We start from the raw sequence: 11919 nt of genomic DNA on the forward strand, positions 1-11919 counted from the left end.
TGCTTGTGATATATATACATGTATGTATGTATGTATGTATGTATGTATGTATGTATGTATGTGTATAGGCATATCACCTTCTCTTAAAATCTAGCAAATGATCTCTTCTTCCCACATCTCATCTCCTTTCCATAAACAAATTATTTAATATGTCATTGTTAAGCCGTGATCAGAAATTGCATTTCTTGCCCTTGCTCTCTAGCAATGCTGTAAAATCTGCATTCTCCACATTCTTCCTCACAGAAGTAAATAAAACATCATTGATCCAAGAAACATCTACCTTTCTCAATGTGTTTTTGTCATTTGAAAATAAATGACAGAAGCGCAGGAAATGAAATTTAAATAAATTCTGCTCATCATTCTTTTCCTATGTCAAACTTTAAAGCAAGTTGGGGAGTATCATAGAATCATACAGCTGGAAGGGACCTTGATAGTTTTCTAGTCCAATGCCCTGCTTAAAGCAGAGGGCCTTACACCATCCAAGACAAATCATTGCCCAATCTTTAGGACCAACAACACTGGAGTGCAAGGAGTTGCATTAATTAGTTGTTCTCACTGTCAGGAAATTCCTCCTTAATTCCTCATTTCTAATTTCTGGATCTCCCTGTGATAAGCTTCCATCCATTGATTCTGGTCCTGATCTCAGGTGCTATGGAGAATAAATCAATGTACTTTACCTAGCCTTCAAGTATTGGAAGATGACTATCATGTCACCCCCTAAGTCTTCTCTTTGTTAGGCTAAACATTATTTTAGTAGGTAACAAACTAGTAGGTACAGTCTATTCAACTTCTAGGGAGCAGAAAATCTATGAAAAGCAAAGGATTTATAGAGGATGATATTATTGTGGATGAATACTTAGATGGTTATTATTGTTAATACAACAAGCAGAATATTATACAATTAGAAGAGAATTAACTTTAAAAGATGCCTTAGTTTTGGAAAGGAGACATTCAACCAAAATGGATTCTGAGTCCTTGTAATTCCTATTATTCAAGCTTCTCTTAGTTGCTCCCAAATGTTCCTCTTAATTTGAGCTGCTGGTAGTCCCTACATGGGAAAGACAGATTTTGCATTACCTTGACACTCCTGTGTCCTGCACAGAAAGTTGATCTTTATATCAGTTTGGATGGCAATCTTTTTTATTTGCAATATAACCATCAATTTTTTTAAAAAAATGATCTGAAAAACGCAGCCTCTTACAATTCTGTCTGAAGTGCTGTGTTCCACTTTATGATCTCTGCAGTAATAACTCTGCAAGAGGTACATGTAGCAGCCGATTATTGACTTTGAAAGCATTCTTTACTGATTGACTGTGAACTAAAGCCTTAGTTTTTGCAGTCACCCCAGCACCTGGATAACAACCCATTTTTGCACCTTTGACTTGATTGATATCTCTTAGCAGTAGGACACTGAAGTATTTATGCCATCAAAGTGGGGGAAAGGGAATATTTGATGCCACCTGTCTGTGACAACATGGCAAAAAGAACTTCAATCAAATAAAAGTTCAAATTGTTTCGTTAGTTAATATGAAGAAATTTAGAACCTTATATTAGTTTTTTTTTTTAAAAACAGCTTTCAGGAATACATCATAAAATGTGACAATAGGAAGAAACATCTGCTTTCAGTTCCTTAAAATGACAGCTCATAAAACTACACAATGTCAGAGCAAGAAAACACAATTTTGATCATTGTAGTCATGAACTGTAGAGTTATCTACTGATCTACTGAGTGGCTCGGAATTTGCTCAGCTAAAATACCGAAATGCATTTAGAATTTTCCCAGAGTGTCTTGGGGAACTGCACTCTCCAGGGACCCCACTATAACATCTCCAATTCAATTCTGAATTAAGATGAATTTGAATTGTGAAGAATTTGAACATCACTATTTCTTCCTAACCAATCTTTGCATCTCCAGCACCGTCAGAATTCTGGGAACCAGTGAGTTAGGGCACATTAACTATGGTCAAGTTTTACTTTTGATCTAAGCATCTATTAGTCCCACAAGGTATTTGATGTTGACAAATGCATTTGCTACACTACCTTATGGAAGTATAAGATGTTCACCTTCAGGAGAAAATGTTATTAAGGAACTGCATGAAGATACCTGGAATTCTGCCAGAACTTATCCATTCAGAGACCTCTTGGTTTAATTTTTCAAAAGGAACATCTATTCTTTCAGAGTGCAATAATGCCCCTGGAACATAAGCAGTTCTTTTCTTCAAGCACAAAGCTTCAGAAAACTCTAAAAGGTCATCACAGTTTCATAACGTAGCTTATCCTCAGCAACAATCCTCAGCACAGATCTGAAGTGTCTAGTTATCCAAAAATATTGTGTGACATCCACGTATTCTTGGGTCATGGTAACACTTGTGCAAATAGCACTTACCTTTATTGCAGCATTTGATTATTTGAATTATTTTGGATGCCCTCCAATCCCATTTGGACAAATGAAGTCATACTGTATCTACTTTTTGTTTCATATTGTCCTGAGGTGTCTCTTAAATGTCTTTCCTAGTATCTTTATGAGCATTCCTCACCTTGATATTTTGCAGCTGCACTGAATTTCAATCCCCTTAATCCCTGGTGATGATAGCCAGCATGTCTTTAATAATCAGGATGTTTAATTTTATGAGAGGGCCTGAAAATGGACTTGAAAAAAGTGGTTGCGTATTTTTATGTTAACAGTTTATGGTGTCTCTCAGTGTTCTATATTTATCATAACATTATTTGCCAGCAGAATACCTTATATACAGTTGTGGATACAATAATTAAAAAGGACTATTACTGCCTTGACCATATTTGCATCTTTTTAAAATATAGTTGGTGGGCCACTTCGTGATACAGTCCTAGACTAGATGAACTAGTGTCATGATTGTGTCTATAGAGCCAATGTGTGAACCTATGCCACATGTGCTAGGAGTGGCATGCAGAGTCCTCTCTGTGGGCATGTGCACCATCGCCAGCTGTTATTCTGGTTTCCGGCATGCACATGCACTCTGGCCAGCTGGTCTTTGTGTGTGCTGGAGCCCCAGAAACTCAAAGACCAGCTGGCTGGTGCATGCATGTGCACTGGCTAGCTGGTTTCTGAGTTTCCAGGGCTCCGGCATGTGCGTTCCAGTTTGGGCACTCAGTGCCTACAAGTTTCACCATCACTGCTCTAGAAATTCTCAGTCATCCAAGTCATGATTATCCTGAAGATGTTTTTTCAAAAGGCAACTGGACTTTCTTTGTTTCTCCTTGAAGATGTTTCACTTCTTAAGCAAGAGGTTTCTTCAGTTCTGACTTTTCTGACTTCAGAACTGAATAAGCTTCTTAGATGAGAAGTGAAATGTCTTCAAGAAAAAATTAAATGTAAATTATTTCAAATGTCTTTGCATCTAAATTCAAACCTTATAATTCCAACAGTTAAATAGGATTCAACATGTTTTCTATTTAGTTTGCACTTGAAGTCACCTCCTTTTCTGCTTCAGATCTATGGCCTTGCTGCAAAAATTAAGGTTTTGAGTGGTGTTTTGAGATACATATATCACAATTATCAAAGCCTGAATATTGAAAAGTGAAGGAATGTATTTATAGGTAGTCTAATTGTGGAATTATTGAATGATTTGAATGTGTTGGAAAGAAATGAAACAAATTATAACAGAGGCATACTTGGATATTGCTGCTGCTCTTGTTTGCTTTAACAATATGTCATCTCCTATACTCAAGAGAAATCAGGAAAAATTTCATGGATGTCTTCTGTTTGTTAGCCCAGAAATCTTCAATCAACTCAAATAACTCTTTGTCTCCTCTTTTTTTTTCTGGGGTGACAATTGATTGCACCTTTTTTTTGCAAAGAGGCAAGAAGATCAGTTTTAAAGACTCACTGTAAATTCTGATGTGATAATCTGCCCAACTTGACAAGTTCTGAACTTCAGAAGTTTGAGGTTCATTACTCAGCTAAAACCCAATCCAATTTAGCTGTAGATTTCTTGCCTATTAGTTTAACCCAATGTCCATCAGAAATGGATTATCAATGTCTTGGGAACAATTAAGATATCCTTTCCCCAACAAACAGGGTGTTCTTTTTTTTAAAAAAAAAAGTACTATGATTAAAACATTTAACAGATGAATTTTCCTTATACCAAGTGGAAACATATTGAAAGCTATTGGGAATATGCATTTATCTTAACATGCAACAAATGCCAATTATTTTACCCAAGCAAACAGGGAATAGGGAATCAGATATGCAAGCTTGAAATAATACTTATATATATATTCAGTGCTGTAGAAAAGGGGGGAGAAAATAAAGTTATAGAGGCCATTTAAAAGAACATACTGAAAAGTATCACTAATACAGATTTAATATGTATATGAATATTGATCTGTGGGGAGGGAGAAAGGCAGAGAGAGAAAGAGAAGCTTCCATGAATAGTAGTTATCCTTCACTGTTAGAAGTTCCAGGAGCTTGGGAATCAAGCATCAGCTGAAGAGAAATTGATGGATTTCGACAGGTCAGACAATGTCATTGTAAAAGCATCTAATCAATATGGACAAATGTGTCAGAAAGGTGATCTGAAAAAAAAACAGATGACTTTATAATAAAGGAAGGGGAAAGCAAGGTACTTCAGCATTCCTTGCCTATGTCCCATATTTTATGTCTTCTATATTTTTAACTATTTTATATTTTCCTCACACTAAAAGGGACACATGTCTGTGCCTTATGTGTTAAACATCTTGTTTATATCACCAATGGCTTGCATAAAATTGTCATGCCCATGCACCCTATTTAATTAGGAATCAAATGCAGTTTATTTAGTTCTAAGGATGACTAGGAAAAGTAGCCAGTTTCTGGTTCATATCATATTAATATGGGTTCATGAGTGAATACATTCAGTTCTTTTTGTCCAGGAAACCAGGCTATCACCACCACCTCATAACAAAAACTTCAGGAAAACTCACATTTCTATATAAATATATTGAACATATTCTCTCAGAATCTGTTTCTTAATGGAAATACACACACACACAGACACACACAGAGAGAGACTGTGGCATTTGGCATTGGTTACTAGTCGGGCCCCACCCAGGGGCCTAGGACGTCGTAGCGTATTTTCATAATATGCGTGCAGATCCAAGCAGTGCAGCTTTTTGCATTTGACTGATGGTGATTTTGTCAATTTTTAACTATTTTAAATGTAATTCCAGTACTTTTGAAATAGCACCCAGTGTGCCAATTACCACTGGAATTACCACTTCTGGTTTGTGCCATAGTCATTGAATTTCGATTTTTAAGTCCTGGTATTTTGGGATTTTTTCATGTTCCTTCTCGGCGACCCTGCTATCACCTGGTATTGCGATGTCTATAATTGTGACCTTATTTTTCTCAACCAGTGTGATGTCTGGTGTATTATGCGCCAGTATTTTGTCCGTTTGTATAAGGAAATCCCACAAGATCTTGACCATCTGATTTTCGGTGACTTTTTCAGGCTGATGTTCCCACCAGTTTGTTGCTGTTTTAATATTATAATTTTTGCACAAATTCCAATGGATCATTTGTGCTACTGAATTGTGCCGCAATTTATAATCAGTCTGCGTGATTTTTTTACAGCAGCTGAGTATGTGATCAACAGTTTCATCAGCTTCTTTGCAAAGTCTGCATTTGGCATCATCAGAGGATTTTTCGATTTTGGCCTTAATGGCATTTGTGCGGACAGCTTGTTCTTGCGCAGCCAGGATTAGTGACTCTGTTTCTTTCTTTAATGTACCTGTTGTTAACCATAACCAAGTTTGTTCACTGTCCACTTTATCTTTTATTTTTTCCAGAAATTGGCCATGCAATGCTTTGTTCTGCCAACTCTCTATTCTTGATTTTATCACATCTTTTCTGCATTCTTGTTTCGTCTGTTGGACATTCAATAGATTTTTGATCTTTACTTCGATTAATAGATGTTCTTGATTTTCTTTTAAATAATAATAATAATAATAATAATAATAATAATAATAATAATAATAATATGGCGCATAATACACCAGACATCACACTGGTTGAGAAAAATAAGGTCACAATCATAGATATCACAATACCAGGTGATAGCAGGGTCGCCGAGAAGGAACATGAAAAAATCGCAAGATACCAGGACTTAAAAATCGAAATTCAATGACTATGGCACAAACCAGCAGTGGTAATTTCAGTGGTAATTGGCACACTGGGTGCTATTCCAAAAGCACTGGAATTACATTTAAAACAGTTAAAAATTGACAAAATCACCATCAGTCAAATGCAAAAAGCCGCACTGCTTGGATCTGCACGCATATTACGAAAATACGTTACGCTGTCCTAGGCCCCTGGGTAGGGCCCGACTAGTAACCAATGCCAAATCCGGTGAAACAACTGGCCGCTGTGATGCAATTGTATAATAATAATAATCCTCTGATGATGCCAAATGCAGACTTTGCAAAGAAGCTGCTGAAACTATTGATCACATACTCAGCTGCTGTAAAATAATCGCGCAGACTGATTAGAAATTGCAGCACAATTCAGTAGCACAAATGATCCATTGGAATTTGTGCAAAAATTATAATATTAAAACAGCAACAAACTGGTGGGAACATCAGCCTGAAAAAGTCACCGAAAATCAGATAGTCAAGATCTTGTGGGATTTTCGCATACAAACAGACAAAATACTGGCACATAATACACCAGACATCACATTGGTTGAGAAAAATAAGGTCACAATCATAGACATCACAATACCATGTGATAGCAGGGTCGCTGAGAAGGAACATGAAAAAATTGCAAAATACCAGGACTTAAAAATCGAAATTCAACGACTATGGCACAAACCAGCAGTGGTAATTCCAGTGGTAATTGGCACACTGGGTGCTATTCCAAAAGCACTGGAATTACATTTAAAACAGTTAAAAATTGACAAAATCACCATCAGTCAAATGCAAAAAGCTGCACTGCTTGGATCTGCACGCATATTACAAAAATATGTTACAACGTCCTAGGCCCCTGGGTGGGGCCCGACTAGTAACCAATGCCAAATCCGGCGAAACAACTGGCCGCTGTGATACAATTGTATAATAATAATAGAAATTTAATTTCAAGTTTATACCAGAACCTGGGGCATCAGATGTGCCAGGGCTACAATATTCTCAATTTCCAGTCTTTCAGGCACCATATCTCTCTGAATTCCCAGCCAGCAAGTCTTTCTAAAAATTAGATTTAGAGTAGGATAGCCTTCTACAATTTGAGGATCTCCAGATACATTTATATATTAATTTTAATTCCCAGAATTCTTAACATTAGTCATGTTGCTTGGGAAGTCTTGGGAGATGAAATCCATCCTTTGCAAACATACCTAAATAGAGGGAGGCTGTCTTAGAAAGTGTATATTAGACCTGATCATATTGTAAACGTCACAGATTAAATTCCTTAAATATTTTAGTGTCAAGTTCAGTTTGTTGTATTTCTAATGAAAACATAGAAGGAAAACATCTGCTTTGTGGACAAAATATGATCTCCTGCATCTCTCGGTCTAGATCTGCAAACCCTTCTTACAACCTGGACCAACTCCTGAGGCTATTTTGTTTTCTCCCCAGGCCATACTACTGTTCATCTTATTGGCAACATTAATTTAGTCTGTACTGCTTTTTCTCCCAGCTTCAGAAACAAATGTAGGGCATCTTACACTGACAAAGGAATATGAGTGATTGAAAATGTCTTCTCTGCCATTTTACTTCTTGGATACTGGGCAAAAGAAAGGTGACACATCTGTATCTGGATGCTTTGATTGTTGGAATGTAGACATTACAAATTGTGACTCAGATTATGAAGGTGTTGACAAGAAAAAGTCTCAGAATGCCTTTTCTAATGGACATCAGCTGGGAAATAACTCTGCCTAAGAGGCTGGGGAAGGGCTACCAGATAAGTTAGTTCTGGACCAAATGATTGTATTCAGCAAAAGACAACTTCATAAACAGAAGCTTACATCACCATCACTACGCCTCCTGAATAGCATGAAATAAGAATCTGATAATGATCTAAGTGCTTTCAATAGGAACATGGAAATTAATTTTGAATTTGGTGGTTTGCAGCCTGGCAGGTGTATTGTTGATAAAGCAAACTTGTTGTATTCCATGCAGATACAAAAGGAAAGGAAGTGCAAAACTTTTGCAACTCCCTCATGGGGAAGAGAAGAGCCCAATATTGCCATTAATTTCAGTTCATTTTTTCAAAGAATTGAATGAATCTATTGTTTCTTTGCACCATCTGGAAACAATAGGAAGCATAATAAATAATGGTGAACAATGGAATCAGTTTCAAAAGATTCAGATTGTAAGTATAGGTATTAGATCAGTAGATGGCAAATGCAGCATGGAAGAGCAGAATTGTTTGGAACAAGACGCCGATCTGGGGAATATTTTCCTAAACAAAACAATTACACGGCACACTGATTAGGGGAGGGTGGGAGGGGAAATGATGCAAAGCTTTGTTATGAGGCCACTGCCGAAACAATGGGGCAAGTGTGAAAAAAATGAGCATAGAAATTTGGATGCCATTTGTATAGTTCATGTCAGGTTATTCTCCCAAAGAGACAAAAACAAGATAAATGCCTAATAACAATGACTTTTAATAGATGAAGGCCAAGATAAAAGAAAACAAACAATGGCATTAAATTATAGGGAGGTAGATTTAGGTGGAAGATTAGGCAGAAGAGAACAAAGAAAATCCACATTCTTCACTTTGATCCCAGTTTAGCAACTAAAGAAGCTGTCTAAGCAAATTGTAAAAGGAGATTGCCTTTCTTAGATACTTTAAGGCGATCTTTGATAAGTAGTTCAGTGTTTTCATCCTGTGCAAATTTATCTCAAAATTCTGGAGCTAGTTAGGGACTGTGTTCACAGAATACACTGAATGTCTTTACTAAAACAACTCATTTCTCAGTTCAGACATCAACTGAATCATACATTAAGTAAATGGACTTGGTTATGCCTAATTGAAATACCACCATTATTCAAACCAATCAAGTTTAGCATATTATGCAATTGTAGTTGCTAGGTCTTTGACTAACCTGATTAAACATATTATATGAATACAGTTAATGAAATAGGATCCCTGAGTTATAAAAGTGACTTGGCCAGGCTCAGCTGAGGGAGTAGATTTGAGCTACACTGGACCTCTTATAATATATTGCCTTGCATTACATAAGAACTAAGTAAGTTTTAGTTAAATCTTTCAGAGTTAATTACATAAGATCATCTGTAGTGGGCTATACTGAATCCTTTTTTCAGGAAATATTTCATTACAATGGCTCCCACTTTCTAGCAAGCCCACAAATGAGATATGGCAAGTAATGATGATAACCTCCCATTCAAATTTCCTCCTTTGCTTCTGATCTGTGAGATAATACAGCTACCATGAGTAGTTGTTATTGATAACCCCACATTACTCTGGTGCCCCCTCCCCTTGTTGGCCATCAATCTAGTTTGTGGCAGTAAGTTTCAGCGTATGAAGATGCATTTCTCCTACTATTTGGTTTTATTGATACCACAGGCTTTCCCCACACATGCATCATTTTTATGAAAAATAATATCCTCTTAATTAAATCTGTTTTAAATTAAAATTTGGAAACACTGAAACACTAATTAAAAGAGCAAGATATTATAAAATAATCTTTCTACCCAAGACTTTGGGATATATTTGTGTTAAGTGTTTTTCTACTATAATTGAGGAAGGAGTTAGCAAGAAGTGACCTGCATCTTGTAGGTCTATGGTTGTAGTGAGACAAGGTTGGTTTATGTAATTTCTTTAATCTTATTAAATGAGAGTTCTACATTACAATTTTAAAATATAGTAGAATGAATAATGAAAGTAAAAAATTTGTGAAATGAAAGAATGAAAAGACAACTTCTAATCATCCATCTACAAATTTTAAAATACCAAAATTTAACATTGCACATTAAAGCAAACAAAGTGGGCATCAGATGGACTTCTTTGGGTATCACATATGAAGAAAAAAAACTCTCCTTAAATTCCACTTGCCTTATCTCTAATGTCAGGGATGCTATAATAACAGTACCAATGGATTATTTTAACAATAGAGCAAGCTGATACACACTCAAGTAATTGTTAAAGTCTGTCAGATCTGCTCAAAAGAAAATCACTCTATTCTATTCTGATGGGTCCCAAAAGATGGATGGTTTTTCTCTCTTAGAGAAGATCCAGTAACTTTTCATTCCCCAAACTGTCCATTTAGAAATGTTCACCTAAGGGAGCCTGGCATAGGCTTCATTTGATGAAAAGAATGACATTGCTTTTGTTGTGGTTTCCTTTACCTTAAGATTAACTCTTGATGACTAATCATGCATTTTTTTAGTCAATATTATTGAAAATGTTTGCTACAACCTTCTATGGCAGGAGTGTCAAACAGCCCATAGACAGAATGCGTCATGCTCAGGTCACTCCAACCCCAGCTCTATGAAGGGGAAAATGTTATGATACATCATGTGACAGCAATGTGACACTGTGAGTTTGACACCCATGTTCTGTGGGATTACCACTGTAACCCTGGGATTTCCTAATGTTTCCAGGCCAGGTATTACCAAGCCTGTGGTTGCTAACTTCATGAAATTAACCAAGATTGGTTAGGTGCTGTCATTCTAATGCCCCCATTCTTGCAGGACACACTCATTCCCCCCGCTCTTGCAGGACACTCTCTTAAGTCTGTTTTTATTTTCATCCCATTTTTCTTCTAGCAGGTAGACTTATTTCCACATATTAGATGAATGGTAGCCAACCTTCACTATCTATCTAGAAAGTTAATATGAAGAATTTTTCCAAAGGTATGAAAAATTGAACGAGGCAGGGAAACTGGTAAGTGTCTAGGAAGTTATAGGCATTCTAAATTGGAAAATCTAGAATATCTGGCAAGAGGTTTTCTCCAAAGTTCCCAAAGAGTAATTATCCAATTAAAAGTAAATGTTGCATTCAATAGAATTTGCGCTCATATGCTGTAGATGTGAATTGTAGCATTGACAATTTGTTGAACTCTAAGAGCTGCATCCAGTAGGTTTAACATGGCTGATAGCTGTCTACACATATGTGTGTATGTGTGTGTGTGTGCGCGTGTGTGTTTGTCTATCTATCTATCTATCTATCTATCTATCTATCTATCTATCTATCTATCTATCTATCTATCTATCTATCTATCATCTATCTATCTATCTATCTATCTATCTATCTATCTATCTATCTATCTATCTATCTATCTATCCTCTATCTCTATCTATCTATCTATCTATCTATCTATCTATCTATCTATCTATCTATCTATCTATCTATCTATCTATCTATCTATCTATCTATCTATCTATCTATCTATCTATCATCTATGTCTGTCTGTCTCTGTGTGTGTTTGTGTGTGTGTGTGTGAAGGTGCAGAATGTTTTGGGGATGCAATAGAAGGGAATTTTATCTCTGTTAGCCATCCAAGACTAGATGCTGGTTTCTTTATTACTGCCAACAGTAGAGAAACAGCTGCATCAGGAAAGAAGGGCCTTTATTTGTTACGCTGTCACAGATCAGAGCTGCTATCGGAGGCAAAAACTGGTGAAAAAATGTGTATGCATCTCGATACTTGAGTATGTATGTATAAGTCAATCTCTCTTTCTGTGTGTGTGTGTGTGTGTGTGTGTGTGACACATACACTCCATTTCCTTTACTCTGTAATAGTGTGAAATATATTGGGAAAGGGGATGAATCTTTATTTGCAGAAACACAAAAAAGAAGCATAATTTCCTCCCCCCCCCCATAGGCAATGGTGTGTGAGGGTGGATGTAATTTTAATTTATGGTACCACAATAGTTTGACTAGCTGATGCCATTACAAGCATCAATGCAAAAAGATGGAGCTAGTGAAACCCACTGCTGAGC

This window comes from Thamnophis sirtalis, unplaced genomic scaffold, assembly GCF_051295495.1.
Source record: "Thamnophis sirtalis isolate CommonGarterSnake01/CBP01778 unplaced genomic scaffold, rThaSir2_p1.2 scaffold_6, whole genome shotgun sequence".
NCBI lineage: Eukaryota > Metazoa > Chordata > Lepidosauria > Squamata > Natricidae > Thamnophis > Thamnophis sirtalis.